This window comes from Euprymna scolopes, chromosome 26 (assembly GCF_053919585.1).
Source record: "Euprymna scolopes isolate OS-2025 chromosome 26, ASM5391958v1, whole genome shotgun sequence".
NCBI lineage: Eukaryota > Metazoa > Mollusca > Cephalopoda > Sepiida > Sepiolidae > Euprymna > Euprymna scolopes.
The window spans coordinates 38,017,020-38,030,292 of NC_136507.1; positions in this window are offsets into that span (position 1 = coordinate 38,017,020).

A 13,273-nucleotide genomic window follows, 5' to 3' on the forward strand; every position below is an offset into this window, starting at 1 on the left:
TAAATTATAAGGTTAAAGTATAGAATAGTTACAAAACACCCTCCCCATGGTAAGAGCGGCTTTTTAAATAATTATTATTTAAGCACGGATCAATAAGTGCACTAGTATCTTTTAAATTTACAAATCAATAAAGTAAACAAATTATGCGGAACAAGAGTCGACAAAAAGTAAATATTTCAATCGATTTCTTTTCTTGTCCCAATTTTTAAATCACTTGAACGAGATAAATTATCTCAACAAAAGGATATTTTTTAAAAATTATTTTTTATTCTTTAATCTTAATGATATACAACTTGGTTTTCGTTCTACATGATCAACAGCAGATGTGCTACGGTTATATCTCATAAGATTCGCGAACCGTTCGACGGTGCCTTCTTTTCTAGGGTAATTTCTCTTGACATTTAAAAGGCATACTTCACAAGATCTCAATCTACGTTATATCTGAAAATGTCACCTTAGTTATTATATCACCAGCAGTACCAGCTAACTGGCGCTGACCTGTGGAAGCGGGCCCCTCGCCCCGTACAGAGTACTACAATGTGCAGGTTTAAAAAAAAAAAGTATATACAAACAAAGTACGAAAGAAAAAAAAATAAATAGTTTTCTAAAAGTGTGAAACAAAAACGAAATAATTCAAATAGCTAAATGATAGGAAGTTAGAGAATCCAGTACATGAAGTACGAAGCAGGCGATCGATCGGAAGTAAATCATTGTTTTGTGTTCGAAGCAAGAGAGAGAGAGAGAAAGAGAGAGAAAGAGAGAGAGAAATATCTATAGAGAGAAATAGAGAGAAAGAGAAGAAATAAAGGCATGTTGAACTCAGCGGCGATCGATCGAGCAGAAAGAAATATTTGGTATTTGGTCTTCGAAGCAAGAGAGAGGAAAACAAAGACACAGAGAAAGAGAGAGAGAGGGAGAAAAAGAGGGAGAGTAAGAGAGGAAATTTATATATGTTGAACTCGGGCAGTGATTGTAATAAAGTGTTCATGTATAAGTAAAGTATATGTAAGTAAAGTACTTAAAAGGACATTATTATATTTGTATTAGAACATAAAAAACAAGGAAACAAAGCGAAAACAAAAAAAGTAAAAAAAAAAGAAAGGGCATCGTTGTCGTTTTCTACAATATAAGTGTAATCGAAAAAACAAAAAAAAAACAACAAACAATGCTATCCGTAAAAGGTATTTCTTTTGGTTAAGTTTTTTTTATATGGTTGGGTGTAATTGCACGTAATTGGGAAGGTGTAAACACGTAACTTTATGATAATGAGCGTTTAATAAGTGTGTATTTAATAACTGAATCAAAAAACATTTAAAGAAAATATTATAATGCGTAATCTGTTGAGACAAAATAGCGATGAATTATATTATGGGAACATTAGAAATCTTAACTTTTAAAAAATAGTAAGATTTTTATATAATTCTGCTTTTCATATAATAAAATCCAGGCTTTTATTTTTGTGGAAAGCAACCTTTGCTCAACAATAATGGATTTTAATAGATTTTAATTCGTGGTTTTCCTTCCATTGTTTGACCGTCCTTTTTTTACGAGGCTAATGCGACCTGTGAAAAATAAGCATTAAAAATGTAGAGTGAATTGACGTGGCTTACTAATACTACATATCAAGCGGCTTTAAATGTGATAATCACTGATAACAGCCAACATATTAGCAGATGTAAATCTTAAAAGAGGTCGAAACAAAGAAAAAAGACAGTAATGGCAAAATAAAACAGCATACAGAAAGACAAGATGGGTAATTTAAATAAATATGAAACTTGGAAACGACAAAACAAAGAAAATGACGCGAAAAATAAGGTGAAATAGATTAAACGAAAGTAAAGAAACGTTACCGAAGCTAGACGAACGTAAACTTACGAATAAAATAAGAAAATAACAAAAGGAAAAACAAAAATAAATAGTGCCAATACAGATAAAAGGGAAACCTAGATATTAAGGCGAAATTAAAATATTATTCTGTCAAAAGTTAAAGATTAAATCAAAAAGTAAATAAGAAAAACCATGTAGAATTAAAATTGAAATTCCAAAAATAATAGCCATAGCAAGGTATCAGTTTTTTAATACGCGCCTATATCATCAATATTCGTTGAAACACTCCAGCCTGCTATTGGTTTACGTAGCATCCGATTAGACTTCTCGTATTTGTATAATGGTTTCAGAAGAATTACATGTTTGGCGTCCTCGGCTCTGTCATGCACTCTCCTTTGTCAAAGACCCACGGCACCAGTGATCATCGTGAATTGCTTTGCTTTTACGAGCGACTCTCTTCAGGTATCGTATGATAAAACAGTATGACGATTTTTATTCAGGCTATCAGCCAATCAAAACATCTGATGAAGTCACCTGATATTGTATAGTACTTTTAAAAAAGTGAAAATGTTGCTATTAATTATAGGGTGCGCCCGTATTAATCAATCGTACAATGAAACATTATCAGACAGCGTTTTTTTTTCTTCTGTAAAATGAAAAAAAATAAAGATAATTGAAATAATGAAGGAAGAACCTCGTTTAAACAGATTGAAGACCTAAACATACGTTAAAATTATTCAGACGAATATAATAATAAAATTCACAAAATTATGTGATTTGAGGAAAAAATTCGCACGAGAATTATAAGAGTCTAAAAAAGAAAATACATAAGACGAGCTGAATCATATTAATAAAATAATTATAATATTTTTTACTGTATCTTCCGAATTGTAATTGAAAAGAAACGAAAAAAGTGACATCAAATTGAATATTTCTACGATGAAATCTTTACAAGTAATCCAATATTTATGTCTGAATTCACTAGAGGTTAGCTGAAACCAAATAAGTGTGTGGGGGGCAGTGAGAATCAGATAAAAATAAGCGTATTTTAGAATAGACGCACTTGCAGCATAATTGCCTCCACCGTTGTTCGAAAATAGAATGGCATTTAGATTTGAGAACAAGTTTACGAGAAATTCACTGGGGCCCTCATTTATTTATAAAATTAGATATTGCAAATTATAAATATAAATAAAAGCAATATAATGGACATGATTACGTGCAGTAAATATTTCCAATTCTCTCCCTCTCTCTCTCTCTCTCTCTCTCTCTCTAACTATCTATCTATATATCTATCTATAGATAGATATCTATAATGACAAAAAACTATATTCCTAAAGTCATGATGTTGACCACGTTATTATTTATTCCTGCAAATACCTTTAATATGTTTCTATTGCACCATTTTTATTTGTAGCTTATCTTCAAATTTTCGGATTTTAACCATGTCAAAGCATACTTTATTTCCTTTTGATGGGATGATTTTTGTGATTTCTTCTCATGAGTTAAGGGCATAATAAGAAACAGACACTGTCAATTACTGTAAATTGCAATATAATCATAGGAAAAAATAATAAGATGGTAAACATTATGAATTTTGGAACATGGTTTTTTGTCGTTTATTCACTATATTGCTCTGTAATTCCATTGAGCTTCTTAAATACAGAGTGGTACATATTATAAGAAGATATATTTCTACAGAAGGATATATATATATATATATATATATATATATATTAGTATATTTAGGCAGCATTTTTTCTTTTATGCACGTTTCATTAAATAGCACAGATAACTCTTGCTTGTTTTTCTTGTAATCCTCTTTTTCTCTTTGTTGGACCATTTTCGGAACGTTTTTTTTTTCGAGTGAAAAAGAAATTTCCCATAATCGCCAACGTTTTTGACCTCCATTTAATTTTTTTAAATCGTCTTTTAATCATCTTTTAATCATCTAGTCATTTCATCTCGCTACTTTCATTTTTCAATTTCATTTTTTAGTTTTTACTACTCGCCTGAGGATGACCAATGGAGGTCGAAAACGTTCGCGATTATGGGAAATTTCTTTTTTCACTCGGAAAAAAACCTTCGGAAAATGGTCCAAGAAAGAGAGAAACAGGATTACAAGAAAAACAAGCAAGAGTTATCTGTGCTATTTAATGAAACGTGCACACACACACACACACACACACACACACACACACACACACACACATATATATATATATATATATATATATATATATATATATACTAACTCGTATTTCTGACTGTATGACATACGGTCGTTATGTGGGAACCGTCTTCCATATAGTTCACACAACCATCGAAGCCCTATGCCCCCCTGCTTCCGTTGCAAACAAACAAAAATAAATAAAACTTACTTCGAATGTTTTCAGTTCTAGTAAATGTGTGTGTTTTTTTATTAACATTAATTTCCAAACAATGCCGGCTTTTTTCTGTCTATTTCCTGAACCATGATATTTATAAACCCTGCCGTCACGGCACCAGCTTCAAAGACACTCGCCGCCACCACGAAACATCACGTTGCTTTCAACGGGCGCGGGCTTTTTTTCCTCCCATCGAACACACGCTAGCCATTTCTCGTCTTTGACGTCATACGCTTATCTTTCGTGACGCGTATTTGCTTCTCTCCAATCACGTACTGTCACCTTTCCCCCTTTTTTTATCAGGCAAGCCAACGCACACTTGTTAATTTTCATAGTACTCAAACCTCTCTTTCGGCTGTTGCTAATACGTGCTCTGTTGTCGCACTACGTTTTCGCCAAGTAAGCCTCTTGTCGGCTTAAGGTAGTACTGTAACGGCTATCTTCAGACAATTCTCACGGTCGGTTCTAGGTTAGAATTGTCTTTAGATAGCGGTTTCAATCCTACAAAAAGCCGACCAGAAAAACGGGGTGAGACGACAACGCTGGATGGCAGTAGTTTCTGAGAATGCAGTTAGGAAATTCGGAGATCTTATCCCGTCGCGGTTAGCACCTGACGAAGGCTAGAGGAATAGTTGGGCGAAACGCTGTGGGACAACATCTAAGAAATATGAGGATAATACTCCGCAATTATTAATTAAAAGTCATATTTGTTTGGATTTTAGTACTTACTTTAGTACTTATATTTACCTTTACATACGTTATAATTGTGTAAACATTTACTACAGTCTTGGAAAAACTCAAGCCAAGTAGTTTTATTTTTTAGATTTGAAAACTTTAGTTGTACATAACAATGTAACATAGCGCACATGGGTGTATGAGACTATCAGCAGCAACTAAAGAATCGGTGGCAATCGATTGAATTAACAGCAAGGAAAAAGTGTGCTTGTGCCTCGTCTGAAAAAACAAGAAAAATAACACCACGAGGTTGAAAAGGAAAATATCGTTGCTATTTACATTTTTCATCTCAATACAGGAGGACTGTGAGCACGCAAAATGCCTTATGACACTTATCTCTCTGTATTAACGGCAATGCAAACTGCTGCGCGTTTTCGTCGTAAAGACTGCCCCTACTAAATAATAATTTATGTCATGTCTGAGTGCTACACGATCTTGTTTGTCATGTATTTAAAAAACTATAGCGACCTAAAACTTTATTATTTCCGTATCCAATATTTATTTGAATTCAAGTAGTAAAATACCTACAAATGAAAGGACAAGACCCGGTGTAAATATTCGCAAATCAAACAATATTATTTATATACCTCTTAGCATAGCCCGTCTTGAAGATGCCCGTGCTTTTTTAATCTCTTTTTTTTTCAAAGAAAAGTAAAAAAAATAAAATGACAATGGGTCGTTTAAAACTGTTACGCCTGCCATTGTGAAAAAAATGATTATTCAATATGAAGACATGTTTTTTGTATTTTTACTTTTTTACAAAAAGAAGCTGAACGACAAGTTTTTTTATTTATAAATATATTCAGGGAGCATGTGGGTAACTTTTTCTATGTGTACGACACTAATTAGAACAGGGTATCCTTGCAGTTTGGATTGGAAAGCGGGTAACAATATCTAAACTGTTTCGATTTGGACGTAAATTCCATCTTGAAAGATTTTTGTTTTAATCTCCGAGTTCATTTTCCAGGATGTTCGCGGCAATAAGCAATCCGCCATGGACTGCATTAAGCACATACACTTGTGGTAATCGTTTATTTCTTTTCTTCTCTTTGTTTTTATTTTTTCCTGTTAATCTATAAATTATATTGATTAATTATAATTACTAAATAACTGACATTCTTTTAACTTTCCTGGTTTTCGACGAAAGTATATTCTCTATGTTTTATAAGGTGTAGTAGTGTTAGTTTGCCCCCCCTCGAAGTAATCTCCCCCGGTTGCAATGCAGTTGTTGTACTGTTCTAATACATTTTGTAATCCCCCCCTTGGACGTTCTCTTCTGTAAGCATGCCAAGAACTCTAATCACAGCTTCTCTCATCTCCTCAACTATTTTATGACGACAGCCTCCTCGGTTTTTCTCTAGCTTAAGGAATAACCACATTCACGGGAAGATAGGTCGGGGCTATAGGGAGGGTGAGGAACTGTGGCACGTAGTCTGCAACTAAGAGGGATTTGTGAACAAGTGAATTTGCGCAAATTTTCGCGTCCTTAGTTCCTCACGTATAATTATGTGTGCTGTTCTTACACTGAGATCAATCTGTGAACTTATTGTCTCTATAGAGACAGCACGAGCTTTATACATGTAATTCTTTAGTTGTCTATTCAAGTTTGGTGTTCTGACTTCTTTACTCCTCCACAACCTTTCATCACCTCTCCCAGACTTTCTGCCTTCCTTGATTTGCTTAGGCAACTATAAAACTAATGTTTGATTCATGTAAGATGTTCCAAAACAGTCTGAAGCACCTCATATATTTCTTTGACATTTTTCTAAGTTTAAAGCGGGATTTTCCTGTATACCGTTTTTCTAAAGTGTTCCCATGCCACTATTGAATTTTTTTAAATAAGCCAGCTGTGGAAGTAGGGCTTTAGTAGGACGTATTCTAATTCACACTGCAGCTGTACATTTTGATTTGAAATCATAAAAAATATCTTCAGTCATCTCATAAGGTGTATTGAAATTAAATACTGAATTTCCAAGTGTCTATGACAATTTGAAATGCCTGCACCAAAAAAGTCTGGAAACTTATTAAAAGTCAAACCTATTTATTTCCTTAGTAAGCCATTTTATTATATATTTCCTGATACTTGATCTCTCTAGAATTAAATAACTTTGTATCAGCAAGCTTTGCTATACAAAACACTTAACCAAGTTAAGTTATCGTCTGTTTGATCAACTCTCGAATACGAGATTGTAACCCGAAGGAGATTGATAACAAAGTTGTTTATAGGTAGATCAATTCCTAAAATAGTCCCACAACCTATGTGAATTCTTTATTGGCTTATATTTTCAATGGCGGTCGTGTGTTATATTTTCGGATCTCGTTCGCGTTTGAACAGTCGCTGCTGCTTCAAAAGGGTGTTTCAAACGATACCTCCATTAACAATCTATTAGCAGTCTCTTTGATATCAGCATAATCAAAATGTGTGACAGGTGATTTTATATACTCGCATATAATGCGCACGTAGATATAAAAACATCGCGTGACGCAGGATGTTCTTTTTATAGTTGACTAGCATGGTCATATAAAGTCTACGCGAAAAAATGGTCTGGAAATACAGTTTTATAGAAATTACGCATGATCTTCCAAATAAAACGAAGTAATGGATATAAACGTACACCATCGTAAACTGCACACATACAGAAACATATAAAACAAGCTATGTTTTGCTAGTGTTAACACGCATTATTAGTACAACATAACGTTTTGTTAAGTAATTACTAAATACTTAAATGAAAAGGACGAACAACTTTCAAATTAGAATGCTTGCTTTAAGTTCATAAAAACACATTTAAATGCTATACGAACGTAAACCTGGCATAAACGTAATTAAATATTTACTCTCATCTGATAACTAATCTTAAACAACGTGTGACTTTATCAATAGCCATTAAAGAGAAAGTTCCTCTATACTCGTACGTCAAAACAATATAATATAAATGTGGGTGTACCTCAGGGATCGATCCTTGGACCTATATTATTTCTGACAATCATAAATGACCTCCGTAATAAAATTTCTCTGGGGCAGATATATTTGCTGACAACACCATGCTCCATCACAGGTACGAAATGAAAACGAATGAACACATATCTAAGGCAATGGCGGAAACCCTAGATGAAACATCAAATCTTTAGTGCAATAGGGGAGAAAAGTGGATAACACACAATGCTACCAAGATTAAGTTTCTTTCCTTTATTTATTTTTTATTTATCATTTTATTATTTTATTTTTTATTTTTATTCTTTTATTTTCATTTATTTATTTATTCATCCTTTTCATTTTTCATTTTTTCATTTTTCATTTGTTCATTTTTCATTTATCATTTCAATTCAGTTTCTCTTCCTTTCATTTGCTTTGTCTCTCTACAGAAAGCGGGTTTGTATTTATTTTATTCACAATTTGAAGTTATTTTGGAGTGGAATGTGAATCCCATGTTCTATAATTACATACAAATATTGAATATATAAAAATATATGTTTATTATTAAACCGATCCACCAGGCCTATATAATAATTGTTTTACAGGACTATAAACAAAGACATTTTTCAGGAAAATACCTACTTCGGACTATTACCTTGTGATATCGATTACTAAAATTACAGATAAGATCACATTACCTCACTGCTACCAAAGATATTCAATTCAGATGTTACCATGCAATTTGGATGTGAATTTTTATATCCTTTTCATTAACTTACTCTATGATATTTAAATAATAAAAAAAAAAAAATTAATTGTGATTTTCCATGTCTCACTGACTTTAACAAATAATGTGTAAATCATCGTTATTATTTGCTTATATTTTCTCCTCTGAAGGAGTGTTATCCATCGAAATCCTATAGAATTAGGAGTTATAATATTTCAAATGTATTCTTTGTCTTACATAGAATGAGTATTTTTTTTCATTTGAAATTTAACCATTTGATGTAATAAATTTTTAATTGTATTAAATGACTATAATTTTTGTTTATTTGCTCTATCTTGTATATCGAGCAATCTTTATTTAGATGGGGTAATACTTATAGAATATTACTGCCAATAATATTTTGTAAGACTTATAATCATAGGTTTCGATACCAGTTGATTGTTAGATAATTTTATTCTGACGTATATATATATATATATATATATATATATATATATATATATATATATATATATATATATATATATATATATATATATATTGGGGGGTGCCTGTGTGTGTGTGTTTGTTTTTCTCCATAGTTTCAAACTAAATCTCCCTTAAACTAAACGTCGAAGAGCTGCGATAGGAACCTCAAATTATTGGATGTTTACAGACCGTCGTTTATGGATCTTTAGCCAGTTATTTAAGTTTTATATGAGTTAAAATTGAAAAAATAATTGTTATACATTTTGTACATTCATCGCAGCTTTTTTAAATTTCCAATGAAATTATGCGCGTGTCACGTTGATATAGCGGTATTGTCACCAGTTGCGAATGACGCAGTTAGGGTTTCGATTCTAGCTGGTGAACCCAAACGCTTTTGTTTTATTTAGTATATATATATATATATATATATATATATATATATATATATATATATATATATATATCCATATTACTTTTGAATTCACGACTCGATACGAGTATATACGAAATCTTACGAATTAAAATATCATATTTAAGGGGATTTTACACCTGAGCAATTTTTACGCCGGATATATATTATATATATATATATATATATATATATATATATATGTATATATATATATATGTATATATTAAGCGTACCATTGTTATATATTCGGTGTGAAATGTGTTTTACGCTAATAAAAATGCACATGCACAAACACATGCACAATGAGCAAGGAGTTTCAGTAAAAAAACAAATAAACATGAGCACATTTTGATTCCGAATTGCTGCGCAGAGACAACCGTAATTGCAACATAAAGACACCTACATTTCGTTACTGAAACACATTAACGTTCTGATGTACACGTGTTTTTAATATTAATTTTCCCCAATGAATTAACAGTCTCTTTTCAATTCAGAGTATGCTTTTTTCTCCATGAAAATTTCATTTCAATTCATAAAAAAGAAAATGTACTTTCGAAAATAACTCGGTACCAGTTTCAGTTTATTGTAACCCAATATAAAAACGGTATATTTTTATTCATGTCAATTAATCATCTATTGTCTCTAGATTTGTTTTTAAAACAAAACTATTTTTCAACAGACAAATGAAAAAAAAGTTGTATTTTTTCTTAGATGAAAATCATTTTTGATAACCTTAGACGTCGTGACAAAAACGCAAACAATGCATACATTTCTCTACAATTTTTACAACTGTTTCGTACAATATGCGATTCTCCATGAAAAATACACATAATATACAGCTTTAATTATTTTTGTTGTTGTTGTTGTTGAAACAGCGTCACTATTTACCGTATTATATAACACCATATATTTAATTAAACGTATTTTTGTACTGTTATTTTCAGCATAACACATACCAATTCCATGGGCAAATCTGACAGGATTGATGTTAAAAGTTGTCACCATTAATAAAACAAAACTACACTTCATTTCCAAACTTTTATTGAAAAAAATCAATTCAGGTAACTTGATTATGTTATATTGCTGACGTCTATTTTATTTAGCCGCGTTCAACCTCAATCACCGCCTGGACACTTGTCTGAAACTGGCAGTATGCATTTTCCACAAGTGAGTAGCGGTGATCAAGCTGCCTTTAGAGTTGTGGGAGGTCAAGTTGGTGATGTTTTCGACGTATGGCAAAACAAAGTAGTCCAACGGATTTAGGTCAGGGAATACGGGAGGCAAGTGAAAGTAAACTACACAGTCGTAGCACTACCTCTGAAGGTAAGCCTGTGTTTTTTCGGACTTGTTGAATGACGCCAAGTCCTGCTGCTACCCTCAGGGTCTGCCAACGGCCAGCTGATTGCACCAGGGCATCACCAGACTCCAGCACATCCACATTACTCTTTTTAGTTGACTGTTATGCTGTGAAATGGCATGATGTGTCTATCATTTGACATCGCAGAAAAGACTAGAACCGTGTCAGAATATTTTGTTTTCGCAATTCTGGATACGTCCTAGTGCGTCTTGGCAATCAACCGATGCATTTTGAGGGTGCTCGCAATTATCTATTATGATAATTGGATTTGTAGAGAGCACGAATTTTACAACAACCCGCCTAAAATCTCGTTCTCTTTACGTCACACATGATAGAATGCTCGTATCGATCTATACAATTAGAACATTAGTAGATAGTCTGCCACAAATAAGCGGTTTTCATTAAACCAAAATAGAAACCATCTGGTTACAATTTTATCGGTTCATCATGCATCTTTCTTACGCATATAAATTCTCTAAAACTTTGATAATTTAAATTTGTACAAAATTGAATCTGTATTAATGCTGAATTATTATTTCTTTTACATGGCTACTTTTTCTTTGGATGACACCAATTTACAGGTATGTGTTTTCTGTTATAGTTTTTGCATAACATAATCTGTATGATACAAAAATGAACGATGTAAAAAAAAACCCAGATATATCAAAATTTGAATTTGACTATAAGTATTATGGTTCACTTTTACCTATAAGTATGGCAAACAACTCATAATTCAGTAACTGTGATTTTTTTTCAAAAATAATCAATTATAATAAACAGAACGACTCATAGAAAGCTATCTATATTCTTTTTTCATTTTAATATACTTTCATAGAAATGTTTCTGTTATATAAAAAAAAACTATTTGCTTTACGTCACAAGTGTCCCGCTCATATATGAATTCCTAGCTAATATAAAATACTGACCCAACGGGTCACGGGAAGTCTAGTATTTAATATTATTTACTCATGGAATATTGATACAGACGTTACCTAAGCTATTATAAAAAATGGACACACTTTAGCAAAATAATTGTAATTAATTTAAGAAAGTATCGCTAAACCAATTTCGGAAGTGAATATCAGAAAAAAAAACAGAAATAAGTAAAGTATTAGATCTTAAATCAAGATATAATTAAACCGCTAAAATATTTACAAAATGATAGATTTGATTTAATATAATAGGGAACTATTTTCAGACATTTTCAATCAAATACATCGAATTTATCTATAGTCCCGATCAATATAAATCTGCTTTACTCATGAAAATAAGGGAATTATTTCTTTACAGTTAATCATGTATAATGTTTAATTCTACATGAATACCAATACAAAAATTAATAGTGTCTAGGTTACTTAATTTAATAGTACCATTTTATTATAGTATACGTTAATTCAATTATTATTACGCATAATAATTAAACCATATATAATATCTATGTATGATAGATTATTATATCAGAATTTACCTTCAGCTGGAATCGAAACCAAAAGCAACACTATAGCATTCAAAGCTGATGACGTTATCACTGTACTAAAGTGACACGCATATGAACTGATTAAAAATTAAAATTGAAAATGAACTAAGACGAATGTACAAAATATATAATCTGACCAGTTTTTTTACTTCTTAACACTATTTATACCGGCTAAGTACCCATAAAAGCACGGTATTAAAATGCCAATCATTTGAGATCCCTATCGTCGCTCTACGACTACTAGATTCCGTGGATATAGAGTTTGAAAATATGGAGACAGTCAAACAGGCATGTTACCATTTATATATTTTTATATATAGAAACATTGGAATTTACTATAAAATATTTGACACACCTCAATTTTAAATTGCCTATTTTTGTATAAAAAACATATTCTGCATATTTATTTCAAAGATAATTATAAGTATAAACAGATTACAGATATTTTCTTAGTACACAATTACGCCAGAGAGAAGAAATAAAATGTGTGCGCTTCAAATGAAATGCAAATTGAAAAGAATGTAATTACTCAAGCAGAATTCTTATCCATCGACATCTTCTGTTAGCGCAGTTTTCGATTTGCCGAGTTGCAATAAAAGAAGGAAACATTTAAAAATGTAATGACCGTTTTGAAAATTGCATTAGAATAAATGATTCTCTGTGGACAAAGATGACATTAACCAACGTTTATTTAATAACAGGTTTCTGTTATGTTTCATACGAACTGACAGTTTTTACAAGCGTCATATTATGTTATTTAATGCTCCTGTGGCTCAACGATAAACATTTGAATGGCGAATATTTTGCTCTACCCATGTGTAGAAACATTTTATCTTTATATTTAATGTTTTTAATAAGAAAAATAGGTAACATCAAGTTGGTTCTCTATTCATCGCGCCATATCAACAAACTGCCACTATATCTCGCTCCTAGACAAGGTTCAAAAGAGAGTCGCTAACTTGATAA